The sequence below is a fragment of the Lygodium microphyllum genome, chromosome 25 (genome assembly GCF_053477565.2).
Source record: "Lygodium microphyllum isolate KBCC chromosome 25, Lygodium_microphyllum_v1.1.10, whole genome shotgun sequence".
Classification (NCBI taxonomy): Eukaryota; Viridiplantae; Streptophyta; class Polypodiopsida; order Schizaeales; family Lygodiaceae; genus Lygodium; species Lygodium microphyllum.
Genome location: NC_141159.1, coordinates 43,237,605 through 43,255,242, shown reverse-complemented (window position 1 = coordinate 43,255,242; position 17,638 = coordinate 43,237,605).

Here is a 17,638-nt window from a genome sequence, read left to right as displayed (position 1 = left end):
TTTAGTCCTTGTCTTTCAAATAAACAAAAAAAATGACAATCAAAAGGTATAACTAGTATTATAAAAATAGTAGGTCATGAGATACATTGGAGTCTCTGAGCATTTAACCTAAACCTAACACAGTATGATCATTTACAACTTTTTCTACATTTGAAAACTATGGCGGATTGATTCATCTATCAAGTAAGAGTCCTAAGAAAGGCTATACATGCATACTCACATACTATATACTAGCCTATGTATGCATGCATACTCACATAGCATTTACACCATAACCTATACACAAATTTGGGTCCTCAAGTAGTGTGGGAAAACACCTTAGGCTTACCTGAAGTTTAACCCATCTTCCAAATTCCCATTCATCTATGTCACATACACAAATAGAAGACTAACCCACTCCCCTAAGAAGTGAATTCGTGTGAGTTTTTGCCTTGCAGATACAAAAGATTATGGAGAATCATGAGCAATCACTTCTACTTCAACACCCGAATCTCCCATTTTCTATAATCTTCCATTCATTTCCCATGATCACTCCAACTCTTTCCAACATGACAATTCATCGTTCAAGAGTATTAATATCAACACCAATTTCTTTAAAGTTTTGCCATCAACTAACCTCAATAACATCTCTACCAAAGTATCAATCATATATATCATCAATAAGAGCATCAGTTTTATATAAAGACTATCATTATTGTGGAAGCAAAGGATTGTCATAAAAAGTAAGCAAATATGAAGGCAAAATACAAACAACATGGAAACTATGCATCTTCTAGTGGTACACAGGATGATCAAGGAGATAGGCTATTTGCTATGTAGCATGTTTCTAAGAATACCTCTAAGCAAGGCAAGGATGACAAGTGGTATATAGACTCGGGAGTATCTAATCATATGACTTCGCATGGTGAGTGGTTTGATGAGTTGATAGTAGGTTCCCATGGACATGTATGCACTGTTGATGACACACATCATGATATTAAGCATACAAGTGTGGTTCCGCTAATCATGCATGATGGCAAAAAGAAGAGTCTATATGATGTACTACATGTGCCTTCTATTACTAAGAATTTGTTCTCGGTTGTTGGAACAGATGGTAGAATGTTCACTTTGGATGCATCTATCCCTGAATTAAAAGCAACCATGTTTGCCCATGATAATGGAGTAGTTTGGGATGTAGAAATCTAGCACAAATGCATTAGTCAATATTCAAAGACTGAAAAATATGCAGCAAAAGTAGGTTGTACTTGGTCTCCCAAAGTTTAAGTACACTGATCTAGGATATGTTTGTTCCACGTGTTAGTTTGAAAAAACAAGGTTTACATTTATGTGGCACGTTAGAAACAATTCTCGATCATTGCACTTGATACATTCAAATGTGTGTGGTCCTACCCATAATGCATCTTTTGGTGGTGCCAGGGTATTATGTGTCATTTATCTCAATGATTTCAGCAAATATACATGGCTGTATATCCTGAAGCACAAGGATGAGGTGCTTGGTGTATTCAAGGATTTTAAGACACATTGTGAAAATTAGTTTGGATGTTATATCTCATGTTTGAGATTGGATGGAGATGGAGAATATGTCTCTAGAGAGTTTGATAGGTACTTGGTAAAATATGGCATAAAAAGACAGCTCACATGGAGTTACACACCACAACAGAATGGTGTGGCAAAGTGAAAGAATTGTGTACTTGTGGAAGCTGCCATGGCAATGCTTAATGAAAAGAACTTGCCAAATTCTTATTGGGCTAAAGCAATTGTCACAACTGCTTATGTACTAAATAGAACACCTACAGCTGGAATTCATGACTTGACTCCATATGAGAAATTGTATGGGCATAAGCCCAATATCAGCCACCTTAAAGTGTTTGGTTGCATTGCTTATGTATGTGTACATAATGAAAAGAGAAAGAAGTTAGATCCAAAAGGTGTAAAGAGTGTCTTTCATGGTTATGGACAAGATAGAAAGGCGTACACATGTTATAATTTGTCCACTCGAGAGACCTTGATCAGTAGGGATGTAGTGTTTGATGAGTTGACATCATGGTATGGTGATCTGAATGCAATGATTTCTAATGGACGAGCTAGCCTACTCATGCTAAAAATTATCCTTCAACTACCACCATGAGTGGACCTACAAGTGATGGTTCTTCTACTATTAGTCCTTGGATAGGATGACTATGCAGTCATGTTTCTGCATCCACTAGCACATGTCAATGAGAGGGAGATTAGATAAAGGCAAAGAGAATATGTTTGATGATGTAACTAGCCCACTTATAGTTGGATATGAGTCACATGGAAGTGATAGTCTTGATAGTGAATTGGGCATACCATCAATTATGATGTCTGGTGTAAGACAAAGCAGGTATGTGCCACCTCATGAGAGCCAAGCAGAACCATAGCTAAGAAGATTTGAAAAGGTCAAGAAACCAATTGATAAGCTAACATACAGCGGATATTTAGGGAGACATTATGCATATATGACTAAATTGTTAGGTTATAGAGAGCATACGAAGTTCAGTGAGGCTGTTGCATATGAAAATTAGTGTGTTGCCATGGATGAAGAATATGCAACACTGACTGAAAATGAAACATGGGATTTGTTAGTTTGCTTGAAGGAAAAACACCCATTGGTTGTAAATGGGTTTATAAAGTGAAATGCAAGTCAGATGGTTCATTGGAAAGGTATAAAAAATCCCGACTAATTGAAAAGGGATATGCACAACAATATGGCTTAGACTATGAGGAGACTTTCAACCTGGTTGCAAAGATGGCAACCATAAGAATAGTCATTGCATTAACAGCTTCTAAGGGTATGGCAGATGGATGTCAAAAATGCATTCTTGAATGGTGACTTGCTTGAGGAGGTGTATATGGAAGAGCTTGAGGCCTATGTACACCATGACTATTCGACACATGTATGTAGGCTAAAAAAAGCCTTGTATGGGCTGAAACGAGCACCGAGAGCATGGAATGCTCATATTAGTACTTAATTACAGCAGCTTGGTTTTCAGATGGGTCATGCAGACTATAGCTTGTTTACAAAGAAGACATATAATGGTTATGTTTTCTTGGTGATTTATGTGGATGATTTGATTATCATTGGAGATGATGATCATGGCATTGTTGAATTTAAGTCATGGTTATAGGCTGAATTCAAGGTGAAGGATCTTGGAGAGTTGAAATACTTCATTGGGATTGAGGTTGTGGCTACACCTCAAGGTATATGGCTATTGCAAAAATAGTATGCTCATGATATGTTGTTGAAATATGACATGATCGAGTGTAAAGCCATGGAAACACAATTGGATCAGAATGTGAAACTTGCACTTGATGTTGGGAATAAAATAGAGAATGTCACTATGTATAGGCAGATGGTGGGCAGCCTAATTTATCTCACTATCACCCATCCTAACCTCAGTTATACAGTGGGGCTAATTAGTCAGTTTATGCAGAAGCTTCATAAGCCATATCTAGATGCAATTAGGAGGATTATGTGGTACGTAAAGGGTTTTAGTGATTATGGGTTGTTTTATGAGTATAGAAAGTCACTTGGCTTAATAGGTTATACAGATGCAGATTGGGCTGGTTGTGCCCATGATAGAAGGTCAACCAATGATTATACTTTTAGCCTAGGTAGTAGTATGACCAGTCGGAGTAGTAAGAAGCAATTGACCGTTGCTTTATCTAGTGCAGAGGTAGAATATAGGGGTGCAGCCTTAGTAGCATGAGGAGCAGTTTGGCCTGTGAAATTGTTGCATGACTTGGGTATACAGTTAGATAGGAAGGTCACATTGCATTGTGGCAATCTTAGTAGTGTGATGTTGGCTAGCAATCATGTCTATCATGCTAGATCCAAACACAAAGAGGTTCATTACCACTTCATCAGAGGGAGATGGTACTTGCTGGAAAAATTGATCTACTCCATGTGAAGAAAGAAGACCAGGTAGTAGATACATTTACCAAATCACTTGATAAAGAGAAATTTGTGCATTTCATGGAACTACTTGGAGTATAGTAGTTAGTTTGATCTTGAGGGGAAGTGTTGAGATTCAAGCTCATGATCACCATCATCGATTCTATCTTCACAGTTGTAGTCTTAGCTGTCATCATTTGCCATGTGTGTTGTAATAAAGGAGTTGGAGACTCAACCATAGTTAGTGACATAGTCAGTTAGCAACCTAGACTATTATGTAGTGCGTGACTAGACTTTAGTCTATAGGGTTTTGAATAATTAAAAAAGGTGAAGAACATGAGAGTACTCTACTCTCAGTATGTGGGTTTCTCTCAATGTCTGTGCCTTTCTCTCCCCCCTAAAACTTTGACTGATAATGGGAAGATATCATTAGTATTTTGGAAAAAGAGTTATATCCAAGCATACTCATTAGAAGGGAAAGATCCAATGGTCACAATTGCTTATGGTAGTTGGAGTGCTTGGTTTCTTTCTTACAACTTTCTACTTTGCTTTTATTATTGCTATGATAGCACTAAAGTGATAGAGGAATGGAGAGAACAATGTAAGTGACTCAAGGAGATATACCTAACCATGAACAAGTTAAGCTCCCTAGGTGTCTTCTGCCCTCATGTGCCCTAAGTGAATACGGGGGATTTGGAAGAAGGGCTAGTGGGTTAGAGATGTAGTGAATTGACCAGGGCCATTGAGCACACTTAACTTGAGGATCCCTAGTTGTGTTGCCATGATTGTTATTGCATATTTATTTAGTTTGGAATATATGCAAGTTATATACAATCAAGCTTTCAACCTTACAAAAGTAATAGAATGATTCGGGCTATTCACACTATTTATACATTGGACAAATATTGTATAGAAATGATTAATATGCAAGCTTCGGTGTTGAAAAAATCATTATTGATGAAGAACCATACTTTAAGATGAAGATTGAAATCTCTAGAGGGGTAAATGCACATCCTTCTAGGGCAATCGAGGACTTGAGAAATCAACAAAGGTATATTATGCCTAATGAAGTGAGTTGTTTGATGGTGAATGTCTTCTTTTATGACCTTGAGGTTAGTTAAGGCTTTTGCATTCCTTTATTCCTTCAATATTTTTTGTGTTCTCTTAAGCTCCTTTCGGGAATTATTTACTTTACTACTTCTTGATGTCTTCTTAGACTCGAACTTAATGCTTGTTGCTTGTTTTGTCTTGCATTCACTTGATGAAATTTAAGAGTGCATGTAGTTGATTCTAATTCCAAAAAGTTAAAAAAAATGTACACATGAATTGAAGTTTCACCACATCACCTATGCTGTGATTTGTGATTTGATGATTCATTGCTCTTTCCCTCCTCTACTTAAAAATGTTGTGAGGCTTTCGAGCACTACAAGGGTGTTACTTTCGAGCATTACAAGGGTGTCGCTCTTGTAGTGTGCATGCATTTTTCAAAAAAAGTAAAAATGTATTTATATAAAGTAAAAGTAATGAATTCATTATTTACATATGAGCAACAATGTTACTCGGCCATGAAATAAGCCATTTATGAAAGTCTAGATTATATTTAGATGCAACATTGTTGCAATATCAAAGTGAGAGCAAGAGAGTGTGCACAAAGAGGGAGAGAGAGAGAGCTCGAGTATAAGAAGAAGATCTTTCTTAATGAGTTGTTTACAAGTACAACTGGTACACTCTCCTCTACATTGAAAGTGACCTCTAGGCTATTTAAAGAGCCTCTAGATGGCTAGGGTTAGGTTTTCCCCCTACCCTCCAATTCATTCACACCCAGCTAACCTTATCCACCCTTGCATACATAGGGTTCTCCTACCTATCTCTCAACAAACATGGATGCTAAGAAGTTGGGGTAGCTTAAATAGTAGGGTTAATTATCTTGCCATGTCAAAGTACCATGTTTTCTCTTGCAACATGTATTTCTTCTTTTCTGAGGATTTAATCAAGAGGGGGTAGTGTAAGATCAATTTGGTATCTCCACACCTTATATAGTAGCAAGTACTCAAAGGAAAGTTAAAGCTGCATACGTTGAGTCATGCTTAGACTTCCATATAGCTTATCTTTGCTCTCAAAGCATCATTAGTCACACTTCTAATTTCAACCATTGAAGCTCAAATAGTATACTAGTATTTTTCAAGCAAGTTCCATTCCTCTACTTGTTGTTTTAATTCTTGCACTTCCTCAATGATCTTTTGGAAGAATGTGTTATGGAATGTGGGAAGCAAACAATATTTCTTAGCATCCTCATTAGAATGCATTCTATAAGGTTACCTAGGTGCTCAAAGTGTTTCTCACTAAGGTGTTCTAGATTTTCCCATGATATTGGCCACTCTAAGAATTCCATGTGATCCTCAGCAATATGATTCCAATGTTAGCCCCCAGGATAGACACGAGCAAGTATCATGAGCTTATCTTTCAATTCCTTACGGCATTCAACCACTATTTGGTTTTTTGTTTTGAGCTTTTTCTTTTGCTATTTTATTGAGACTTTTGATTGTCAAGCTAGTTTTCAATTCACTAGAGGCTTTGTTTCATCATGCATGACTTAATATCTATCAAGTTGATTATGCTTGTTATTTTAGAGCTAGTATCCTATTTCTTTGAAACATTAGGGGCGTGCCCCTTGGCAAAGTTGACTATTTTAGCTAGAATGTGACTATCATGGTTCCACTTTATTTTGGGAAGTCACAGCTATAGAGCAATGGATTTGATCATAGTAGAAGTTATAGACAATTACTAGATCGAATCCTGGGATGGCTTGTAAGTATTCCTAGACTTAAGGGATTTGAGTGTAGCCTTATCAACACTTTTGGTCTTTGATTGCATTATGTATTCAAAGGTTGTTTTCCTTTTTCTTTACGATCCATTATAGTGGTCAAAGTAGTTCCTTCAATAGGTGTTGGCTTAATCTCTAGATGCTTAGCTCTACTATTTTTTTTCCCTATATCCTCATTCGAAGAGGTTTTTAGGAGAATCACTCTACTTTACATCATTGGATGATGGTGTGAGCTATGGAAGAGCACAAGTAGAATATTGATTAGTCTAGGAGTAAACCACATAAAGAAGTCAAATGTCTTGAAGCATAGCATAGCTCTTAAGAATTTGTAGGACTTGGGTAAGGCAAAAGAAGGTAGGTACTAACATTAAGTGCCATGCTTCCATGTCTCAAACTACTAGCCACATGGAGCTCTTCCTCCAAAAGGAGTTAATTGTACAAAGGGATGTTGTTGAGCAAGTGCAGTAAGTTTGATATTACAAAAATTTGCAAGCACTCTTAGGGATGTGGGGGCCACATACATTAGATTATGCATTGAAGACCATAAAGCTTTTTGTTGCTTTGCGATGGACATCATTTGGCTATCAATTCTACTTGCCAAACTTTGACTAGAATACCATCTATGATAGAACACATTGTTATGGCTTTCTTGTCTCACAATATTTAATGTGAAATGAGGGAATTGGGTGTAGCTCTATAGTTTTAGGTTTTGGAATGTCCTTAATTCTATTGCTTCTATTTTTGGCTTGTTTCTCTTAGAATATCCATTATGAAATGATGAAATTAGATGCAACTCTATATTTCTTGCTTTTAGCATGTCCTTCATACCCTCACTAATAATGGTCATATAATGAGAGAAAATGTGCTATTGCTCATCCCATGTCAATGGTCATTCCAAGATCTTTCTATGCTCTTTAATTGGATTTCCAATGCTAGCATGGATGTGATTGTGTGTTACTGTTGTCAATATGTTGTTGAGCTCTATGAGGCACTTCATTTCTGGTTCATTAGTTTGCCATACTATGTCCTATATTTCTTGATGCACCTATGCTTCAAGTTTGCTAGAGATTCCAATCCTAAAGAGGGCATTTGATAAAGCATTGGGTTCATTGTGCTTTGGGTTACAAAGCTTATATTCCAGTATCAAAGCAGTAGGGCTTTCTCCTCGAATGAAATGACAAGTTTTGTTGTAGCCAAAGGTTGTAATTGTTGGGGTTACAACTCAAATTTGAGAATAGTAACAAATGACATAGTGGGTTTGATTGTGGTAGCAATTGAGAACAACTATGTAGTTGGATCCTTGAATCATTTAGAAGTGTTATTTGGCTCACTAGTTGTAGATGTGGTTTGTTGACATTGTCTTTCTTGTAGCTATATATCCTACAACTATTTTCCCTTAAGATTCATTTTGACAACTTGAGTAGGGGGACAAGGTTGTTGTTGTTGTCATTTCCAATATTGTTTATGTGAAAAATGTTTCAACTTAGGAGACTTTGGTGGCTTCACTAAACTAGAAATTGCAGTCTTTTGTTGATGTTTATTCATGTTCAACATTTTTACCATCTCGTTGTAAGGGTTTTCTCAATTTTTAGAATTTGGAAGCTTTATCTCGTGTCTCAAGGAGGTGATTGCTTGGACTCTCCAATTGTGGCCTTCTTTACACACCCATAGTTCTTTACACTCTCAAAGAGGGATTCTTGTCCATGATAGTATCTTGGTTGTCTTTTAGGGATCTTATTCCTTCAACTCGACTATTACACTAGTTTGCTAATGCTAGATTTCTCAATTTTAATTAGATGAAGGTCTCTTGAATTCGTGAGACTTTAGACTCTTAGGTGGACTAGCAACTACCTTGGATTATTTCCTATCTTTCTTGGATAGTTGTATTTCCTCCTTGAAGCTTTTCTTCTTGTCTTGTGTAGCATCATAAGGATGTTGTTTCAACTCATCAAACATGATTAGCCTATCTTTGAGATTGGCAATTGCATTGAGTACTTGCACCTTAGTCATGGTGAGTTTTGGTGCCTTTTGTCGATAGGTAAGGTTCAACCTTTTTGTTTCTATCTAGCCGATTCAATCTCCTCAATTTTGGTATTTGACCTTTTTCACTTTTTTCTTGTTTTGGGAAAGAATTGGGATGTGGTTTGTGGAGGTGGCTATATGGGTGGTTTTGGAAACCAAATGCATATGTGCATAGTATCCTTAAGCATAAAATAGGCTTTACAAGCATTTTTTCATGGTTCCTTTTAAGTTCCCAAGGTTTTTCCTTAGTATGTTTGGTTTTTGGTCTTTTGTGTAGGGTGTTTCTTTTATTGAAATTTCCCTTATACATGTTTACCTTATTGCAAGGGTTTCTCAATTTCAACCCTCAAGAGCTAAAAACTAGCAATGCCTTGTGCTCTAGCAGGCTTTGTCTCTTTCAAAATAATGTTTGTTTTATGTAATCAAACACATTTTTTGTTTTTCACTTTTTGTTAGTTCAATAATCAAGCAAGCAATCACAACCCTTCCATTTACTCTTCAATCTCTTTTATGGTGATAGTCACACACACAACTTGTGCCACATGGTTCCTAGATCTTATGGTGGAGAAGCCTCGTCCCAAGTGGCTATGAAATTTGATGATGCAATTTTAGACTATGGTGTGACTAGTGTACAACTATATATGTGATACTATCCTATGTGGCCTACTTCCTAAGTCCAATGTCCTAGTAGTTGGTCACAACACACCAAGAACAAAGTTTTAGGTACTACAAGTTTGAAGTTTCCTTAGGTGGGATGAGAGCTTGTCTCTACCCCACGAAGGCTTGGAAAGAATCCTTTGGGATGTTGAACCTTGAAGAGAATTGATCAGTTACTTTGAGCGACACTCTAAGGAACAAGAGGCCTTAGTGCAAATCCTTGGTGTGCAATGGTGTTGCAATGATGCCCTAGGGTTTCTCCTATGTTTGGTTCTTGGGTATCTATTTGTTGGCCAAAGTGGATAATCTAATTGTGCAAGGTCTCAATGCACCTATGCAACATTCTACTACATAGACAATATGTGTTGGCCTTGCCCTATGAGTTTGTGAGTCACTGTTATGCTTTTCCTACTCGGAAGGTCCAAAATCTAGTAATGGTAAGGGGGTTTCTATGATATATCACTCGAAATGTGCATTAAAATACCTATGGCTTCATGTTACCTAAGGAACTTACATATGTGCGAATTTGGGTGAGGTTGATGCCTTGTGTGTGGATGGGGTCATCGACGTTAGGTGTGGGACTCCTAAGGGTGGTGCAATTAGTCAAGTGTTTGATCGCTTTGTAGGTGATTCCTCATATGGTTATATTGGAGGCAAGAGTTATCTAAGAGTTATGCATCTCCTACACAAGGATGAACTAGGGCTATCTAGTGAGTGCAATTGTGCTACCTTAGTGCAAATGTATGCTCCTAATTCTTCTCTTAACATATCCTAATTTTCTAGGCTTGAGGGACTCGTGCAAGGTTATCTCTTATGCATTAGAACTCCAATAGATGTGTGTCTCTTCGAGTACCATGCTACGAGATGTCTATGTGGGTACTATATGGGTTTGGAAATATAGTGCTCTAACATGCTCCCCTATTAGTGCCTAAGTGTGTATCTATTCCTATACTCATGCTCATGCATGTATGTGTGCCCTTACCTAGTGCCTAAGTGTGTATCTACTCCTACACATGATTATGCATTATGGAAGCTCAAGCTTGACCGCCAAGTCCCACAGACTTCTAATTGTTTGAAGCGTTTCAAGCCAAGTGCAATGGCTATCTCTCACATAGCCATGCACATTCTCACACCTATGAGTGTAGTGAGCTTACCTTCATGCCCGATCGAGTTGCCTCCTCTCCCAAAGAGCTCTCCAATAGTTCCACGTTCCAAGGTGCAAGCTCAAGCAAGCTTGATCCTCAAACTCCAAGCTCTAATCTCCATTGCTGCGCATGAGACAAGAAAAGAAAAGAGAAGAGAAGAAGAAAAGAGGAGAAGATGGAGAGCTTCTCCACCACGGTCCCTCACCCTCACACACTTAGTCCCTCACTCCCTCTCACACTCCCTCTCTCTAGTATAAGCACAAGCATGAACAAAAAGAAGAAGAAGAAGAAGAAGAAGAAGAAGAAGAAGAAGAAGAAGAAGAGAGCTACTTTTGGTCACACAAAAGAATGAGCTTCTTCATTCACTTTTTTCCTTTTACACATGCCCATCCCTTTTTTACATGACTGGCCATTTTAAGGTTTTCTTTTTCCCTATTCCCTTCCTATTTACATTGTTCCTTCACCCATGCACGTCTACATTTACAAATTTCATAGGAGAGAGGGTGGTGCTCTTTTACAAAAATTTAGGATGTGCTTTTATATTCAAAATATGCCTTTTTCTTTTTGCACTCACCTTGGACTTTTAAAGTTGCTCTTGCACTTTTGGCCTTTTCCTCCTATTTTTTCGTTAGTCACTTTTTGCCCGTTTGCCCTGCATCTTTTGATTTTGTTTTGTTTTCTTTTTCAGTTTTGTTACACTAGGGTTAACATTATGCCCCTCCTTAGCCAAGTGCTAGTCCCATGGCACTTGTTGGTGAGGGCTTGGGTGGTTGATGGTTTGCCACATGGATCAATGATGGGGTTTTGGGGAGATTGGCTATAGAGAAGAAGCATAACAAAAAGGATGTGAGGTTGTGGAGGCCAAGAAGAGATCGAGTGGGTGACGGGGGGCCTTCGAGGTCGGTGGTTGATTGTGGGTTATCGAATGTACTTGAAAAGGAAAAGGAAGTGCACTACCTAGGGGTGTGCTTGCCTTACTATGCAGTGTATGGTGTTCATGCTAGTGGAACTGGGAGTTGGGTCAGCCTCTGTGGTGTTGTCCCACACTTGAGGACCTAGATCGTGTAAAGGGAGGTGTTCTGGGTGCAACTTAGGGAGATAGGTCTAATCGTAGGTAAGTATAAACTCCCAAGGCATGTCTCAGCCTTGATGTGCCCTAAGTGTGAAGTGGGGGAAGGGGCTAGGGATATAATTATACCTGGATGCAGTGTCTGTGGCACTGTGATGGTACATGAGAATTCCATTTTGTCATTTTCTTGTGCTTTGTCTTTGTCTTTTCTTTGCTTTCTTTCTTTCTCTCCCCTTTTTAAAGAATATAAATATTTAATACATTAGGAGGGAGCATGCTAAATGTCATCTCGATGCTTTTCAAGAGCTAGATTGCAAGGCCTAAGAGACTTGGTAAGGAAGGGTTTACTCTGCAAGTAGCCTTTTATGTTAATATGTATGTTTAGGGGTGTCGTTGACAGGAAGGGGTGACTACACTTGGTGGAGTGGTTGTATTCATACCTTCAAGGTTTGCCATACAAAAGGAAGGTAGGAGCATGGCCCTCATCATGAGGTGAGCCATCGTGTAGCTATCAAATCTTGCATTGAGATAAAAAAAGAGTGATGGCAGCCATGCCTCTTCTATTGCGGGCTTTTGTTTGGAGTACCTTGAGATAATTACATGTAGTGATGAATGACGTGAGGTCAGGGCAGGATGAAAACTTGGCAAGGAAGTGCATGATGGATGGGTGGATGTCCCACGTAGTGAAGATTAAGCACTCCTATGAACTCCTTGCACTCACATTATAGATCTTCAAAAAGTCATACCTTCCACATACATTTGGGTTATAGTCTACACTTATTCTTTACATATATGGCATGTAGGTGGGATCATTGCACTCCTCCAGTATGATGTTACGGAAAGCCATCCAAGCATCAAGGTTGGGGATCCAGACATGTCCCTGCCATTTCAATTGGGCTTCGTATCTATTGACGGTCTTTGGGATCTCCCAAACCTTGTCTTGCTAGTAGTCTACAGGCTCTTTCTACCACCTTGTAGAGTATTTTCCTCTTTCATCTGTCCATCGGTTCCCTAGTGATTGTGCGAGCCTAATCACCTACTCCACCACTCTTAGAGATGCGACCCTGTCTAAGGAGTGATGGTAGTGGAAGGAGAACTCAAAAGGTTGGCATTTGTTCTCCCACTGCTCCAAGACAACTAGTTCCTAGGCCTAGTTTACAAGATAGCATTCTTCTTTTTGCAGGATCTGGACTTCAAGGACTTGCTGTGATTGGGCTCTCAGCCTCCTCTGTGCTTACTCCACCATCTCTCTTCTCTTCCTTTTTGCTTCCATTACCCTTTTCAGGATCTTCAGGTGGCATCTCCTACCATGGTGGGCTAGGTTTGCGTGGTTGCTCTTCCTCATCTTAGCCTTACTCAAAGTCTAGCCCCTCTTCCTACACTAGCTCTCTTGGCTTTCAATAGGGTGTTGTATCTATTGTTCCTACTCTCCAAACCCTAACTCCTCTAGCTCCTTTGTCGAGAGCCCAGCCTACCTCAAGTATTGCTGTAGTTGTTATGTGCTTAGGAGGCTAGTGCTAGTGGCTGCAGGAGTGCACTCTTGGAGACCGTACATTATGGCTCTTCTTGTAAATTCTAGCTTCCTTTTTAGCCCTTCTATTGTGTCCTTGCCTTTAGCTTGGGTCACAATAGCATGGTATAAGAAAGGTTTGCTACCTCTATTGGAATTCTATACCTGTCTCCATTGCTTCTGCCCTTGCTAGTGCTATGATTTATTCACTTTTTGCCAAGGCAAGGTGTTTGGCAAGGTCCATAAGCCTTCAAACGCTCTTTTCTTCCCAAGCCTTAGTCTTCTCCTTCATCTTTTCTATGCCCTAAATTTGCATTGAGTCAGCATCATTACCATCTATTCCTGTTCCTTCTAGATCTCAAGCATCTTCTCCTTATACTGTTTGCGGTAGTTCTACTACTATTTCGCCCAAAGGCATGGATTATGATGATTGGGATGAGCTATATTTATCTATCCTTGTATTGTCATTATCTAAACATGTTTACGTCAATGTTGTTGCACTTAAGGATAATGCTTATCAATTATGGAAAAAGGTATGCAAACTTTGTGACAAGCAAAGTCTTGCATCACAAATGTATTGGTTGAAACATCTTATGAACCTCCACATGAAGAAAGGAACTAGTGTGTTCACATATTTGAATAAATTTCATTTGATTTTCAGCAAGTTGACTTCGCAGTGTATTGTGTTGAAGGATAACCTACCTTTTTTGTTCTTGCTTATGACACTTTCTATTAACCCCAGTGCAAAAAGAAAGAAAATAAAAAATTAAAAAGACACAGGGAAAAGCGAAAAAAGGCGGCCCCAATTGAAGAAATAGGAGGAAAAAAGGCCAACAATGCAAAGGCAACCTTAGAAGTCCAGGGCAAGTGCAAAAGAGGAAATGCACATTTTAAATATAAAAGCACACTCTAAATCTTTGTAAAAGAGCAATAGGCTCTCTCCTGTGCAATTTGTAAATGTAGACATGCACGGGTGAAGGCACAATGCAAATATGAAGGGAATAGGAAAAAAGGGACCTAGGCTAAAATGGACGGGCATGTAAAAAAGGGATGGGTGTCCAAAGGGGATTAGGGTTTTGTATAAAAGGCAAAAAGTGAATGAATACGCTCATTCTTGTGTGTGGCCAAAACTAGCTCTCTTCTTCTTCTTCTTCTTCTTCTTCTTCTTGCTTGCTTGCTTGCTTGAGCCTGTGCTTAAGAGAGGGGGTGTGAGTAGTGAGGGAGTGAGTGTGTGAGGGGCGAGGGACCATGGTGGAGAAGCTCTCTCCATCTTCTCCTCTCTTCCTCTTCTCTTCTCTTCTCTCGCGCACAATAATGGAGCATAGAGCTTAGAGCTTGAGGATTGAGCTTGCTTGAACTTGCACCTTGGATTGTGGAGCTATTGGAGTGCTTGAGGGAGGAGGCAACTTGATCGAGCATGGACGTAAAATCACTACACTTGTAGGCGTGAGAGTGTGTATGGCTATATGAGAGATAGCCATTACACTTGGCTTGAGACACTTAAAACAATAAGTGGTCAGTGCGTCTTGGCGGTTGAGCAAGAAGCTTCCACATTTTGGTTCCATTGCTGGGACAAATGGATTCAAGCTTTGAGTGCTTGCATGCTGCGAATCAAGCATTGAAGTAAGGTTTGCCCCGAACCAATGCTTGAGATAGGTAGGAAGCAAGGGAGTTGAAGAGAGATTTGATCTCCTTTGTAGGTAAGTTGTATAGGGAGCTCACACTCAACCACCAAGACCCACGGACCGCTTATTATTTTAAGCATTTCAAGTGAGCTCTAATGGCTATCTCTCACCTAGCCGACATACCGTCGATCCTACGAGTGTAGTGAGCTTACCTTGATGCCGAAATGAGTTGCTTCCTCTCTCTCACACGTCGGTAGCTCCACGATCCTAGATGCTAGCTCAAGCACCCTCAAGCCTCCTCCATCTCCAAGCTCCATCCACCATTTTTTCTACTTTTTCCTTCATTTCTCCACCATCTCGACTTGGGGTTCCCGAGACGGGTGCCAATCCCATGGCACTTCTGGTTGCTGTTGGGGAATGGTAGGTAGTTGGCAAATTATTTGGGTGAGGGTAGGGCCACATGTAGACTCGAGTGCTTGTGGAGGCTTGGTAATGATGTTTGTCAAAGAAGCCAATTGGATGCCAAGTGGATGATGGGGGCCTCCGAAGTTGGTGGTTTGTTGCCTTTTGTAATGCCTAAAAGGAGAAGGTGCGGTGCGCTACCTAAGGGGAGTATCTACCTTATTGTGTGGTGCATCGTGCTTGTGCCAGTGGAATGGGGAGGTGGATCTAACCACATGCAAGCCTGAGTGACATCCCACACTTGAGGACCCCATTTGTGCAAAGGGAGATGCGGTGCAAGTAGCTTAGGGTGACAGGTCTAACCATAGGCGAGTGTTACCTCCCTAGGTATGTCCTGCCCTTGATGGGCCCTAAGCGTGAAGTAGGGGATCAAAAGGGCTAGGGGGTTAGGAGTGGAGCTGGCCGACCGAAGCCACCGGGCACACCTAACTTGAGGACCCCTAGGTGCAATGATCATGTTTTATGTGGTGCTAAGTCTTCTTTAAGTGAGTCATTTTTCCCATGTCCTTATGTGATGTTCCTCTTGCTTTTCCTTTCATGCTTTTCTTTTTTTTTCTTTTGCTTTAAAAAAAATAATTATTACACTAGTAGGATGATAGTCAGTGCCTAATTCTCATCGTCTGAATTAGGTGGAGAAGGGGGTCAGATGGATTTGCTGAAAAATTGCCAGCTCTGCATGTATCCTTTAAGATTCATGTGAACGTGGAGTGAAGTGGTGGAGAGGAAGGGATGATTACATCTGATGAACTGGCTATCGTTCATGTCTTCCAGGAGAGCTAGGCAAAAAGAAGGGAGGAGGCTAGCCCTTATCATCAGGCGTGCCATGGCACAACTATCAATGGCATTAGGATCAAAGAAGAGGGGAAGCAGGCCATGTTCTTGTGGAGTTGGGTCCTGCTTAAGTAATAATTTAAGAATCCTAAGATAATTACATGTAGTTATGAAAGCTAGATCATGGTAAGAGGAGAAGTCGACGAGGAAGTGAGTCATGGAGTCATCCAAGCTTTCCGAGTTGAAGATGAGGGCGTATTCAAAAGAGATGACATTAGAGTTGTAGACAATGGGAAAATCATATCGCCCGTGGAGGGTGGCATCAAAATCTACTCCTACCCTACGAGGGTACGCCATAAACGTGGGGTTGTTCCTCTTGTAGGGAAGGGTGTTGTAAAAAGCCATCTAGGTGAGCGTGATGATGTCGCACACCCTCTTCCTCCATAGGGGCTGGCAGTTATAACCTTGCACAGAATGTGGCACTTCAAACACTTTATTTTGCCAAAATTCGGCTTCTTCAGTTCCCCAAAGAGTGGGGTTCTTCTCTCTTTCTTCTAGCCACTTCTATCCTAGTTGGCTACCAATCCCAATCAACTCCTCCACCACCTTGAGTGGTAAGACTCTCCGTAGGTTGTTGGGCATGAGAAAGCTGAAAGTGAATGGTTCTTTTTCTCTTTCATGTTGCTTCCAAACTACCAGTTATGCGTGGAATCCTGCGGGAATGTCATCAGGGCATGGTGGGAGGGGTGTGGACGGCTGCATGATTGGCTTGGCCCTTAGTTTCTTTTTGGTTTCTTCTACTAATTTTTTCCTTCTGTCCCTGAGCATGGCTTTTCTTTCTGTAGATGTGTCAACCGGTTGTTGCTCTTGGGAATGCGGCGAGGGGGGCTGTGAGATCACCTCTTCTCTAAACCTTCCCATATCAAATTGAAGTTTAGCTTCATCTCCCTGCCGGTCTCCTTGTTGTGTTCCCTCTTCAAACCCTATCGCATCAATTTCCCGGGGGGTACTTTCGTTGATCATCCAGGCTTAGCTTAACCTCCGCAAGTTGGGGTGGCATCTACAGCCCTGCGTACATAGCTTTTCATGCAATACAGAGTTTCTTCTTAACCACCCCCAATGACTCTCCTTCTTCTGGGTAGGTGGTGTCCATTAATGTATCTAGGAAGGCCTTTTGCTAGGTATTAAAGGCTACATGGGCGGCTTCTGCTTTGCTCTTTGCAAGGATCTTATATTTCTCTACCAAAGCTAGGCGCCGCGCTAGTGTCTTTACCCTTCTTTCATTTTGCCCTGCCCATTCCTCGGCTCTCTTCTTCATCTCTTCCATGCTCTCACCCTGCCTCTGGACCAGGGACACGAGTTTTTGCTCTTGGTCCTTTAGCTCTTTACTCATGGTTTCTTGTTCTTTCTTTCCTTGGTCCAGCTTGTCGATCATGGTTTGGATCTCTTTCTGTTGCTGCTCTAGCTCCTGCTTTCTTTCCTCGTCCCTGGCAGTAAACTTAGCCATAAGCTTTTCGATCTAATTGGTTTTTGCAGCCAACTCTTCATGTTGCACAATCAGGAGCTTGTATTCTCTTTGCATCTCCACGAGTTCTTGTGTTTCATCCTCTAGCTGCTGCTGCCTCCAGCCCTCTTCC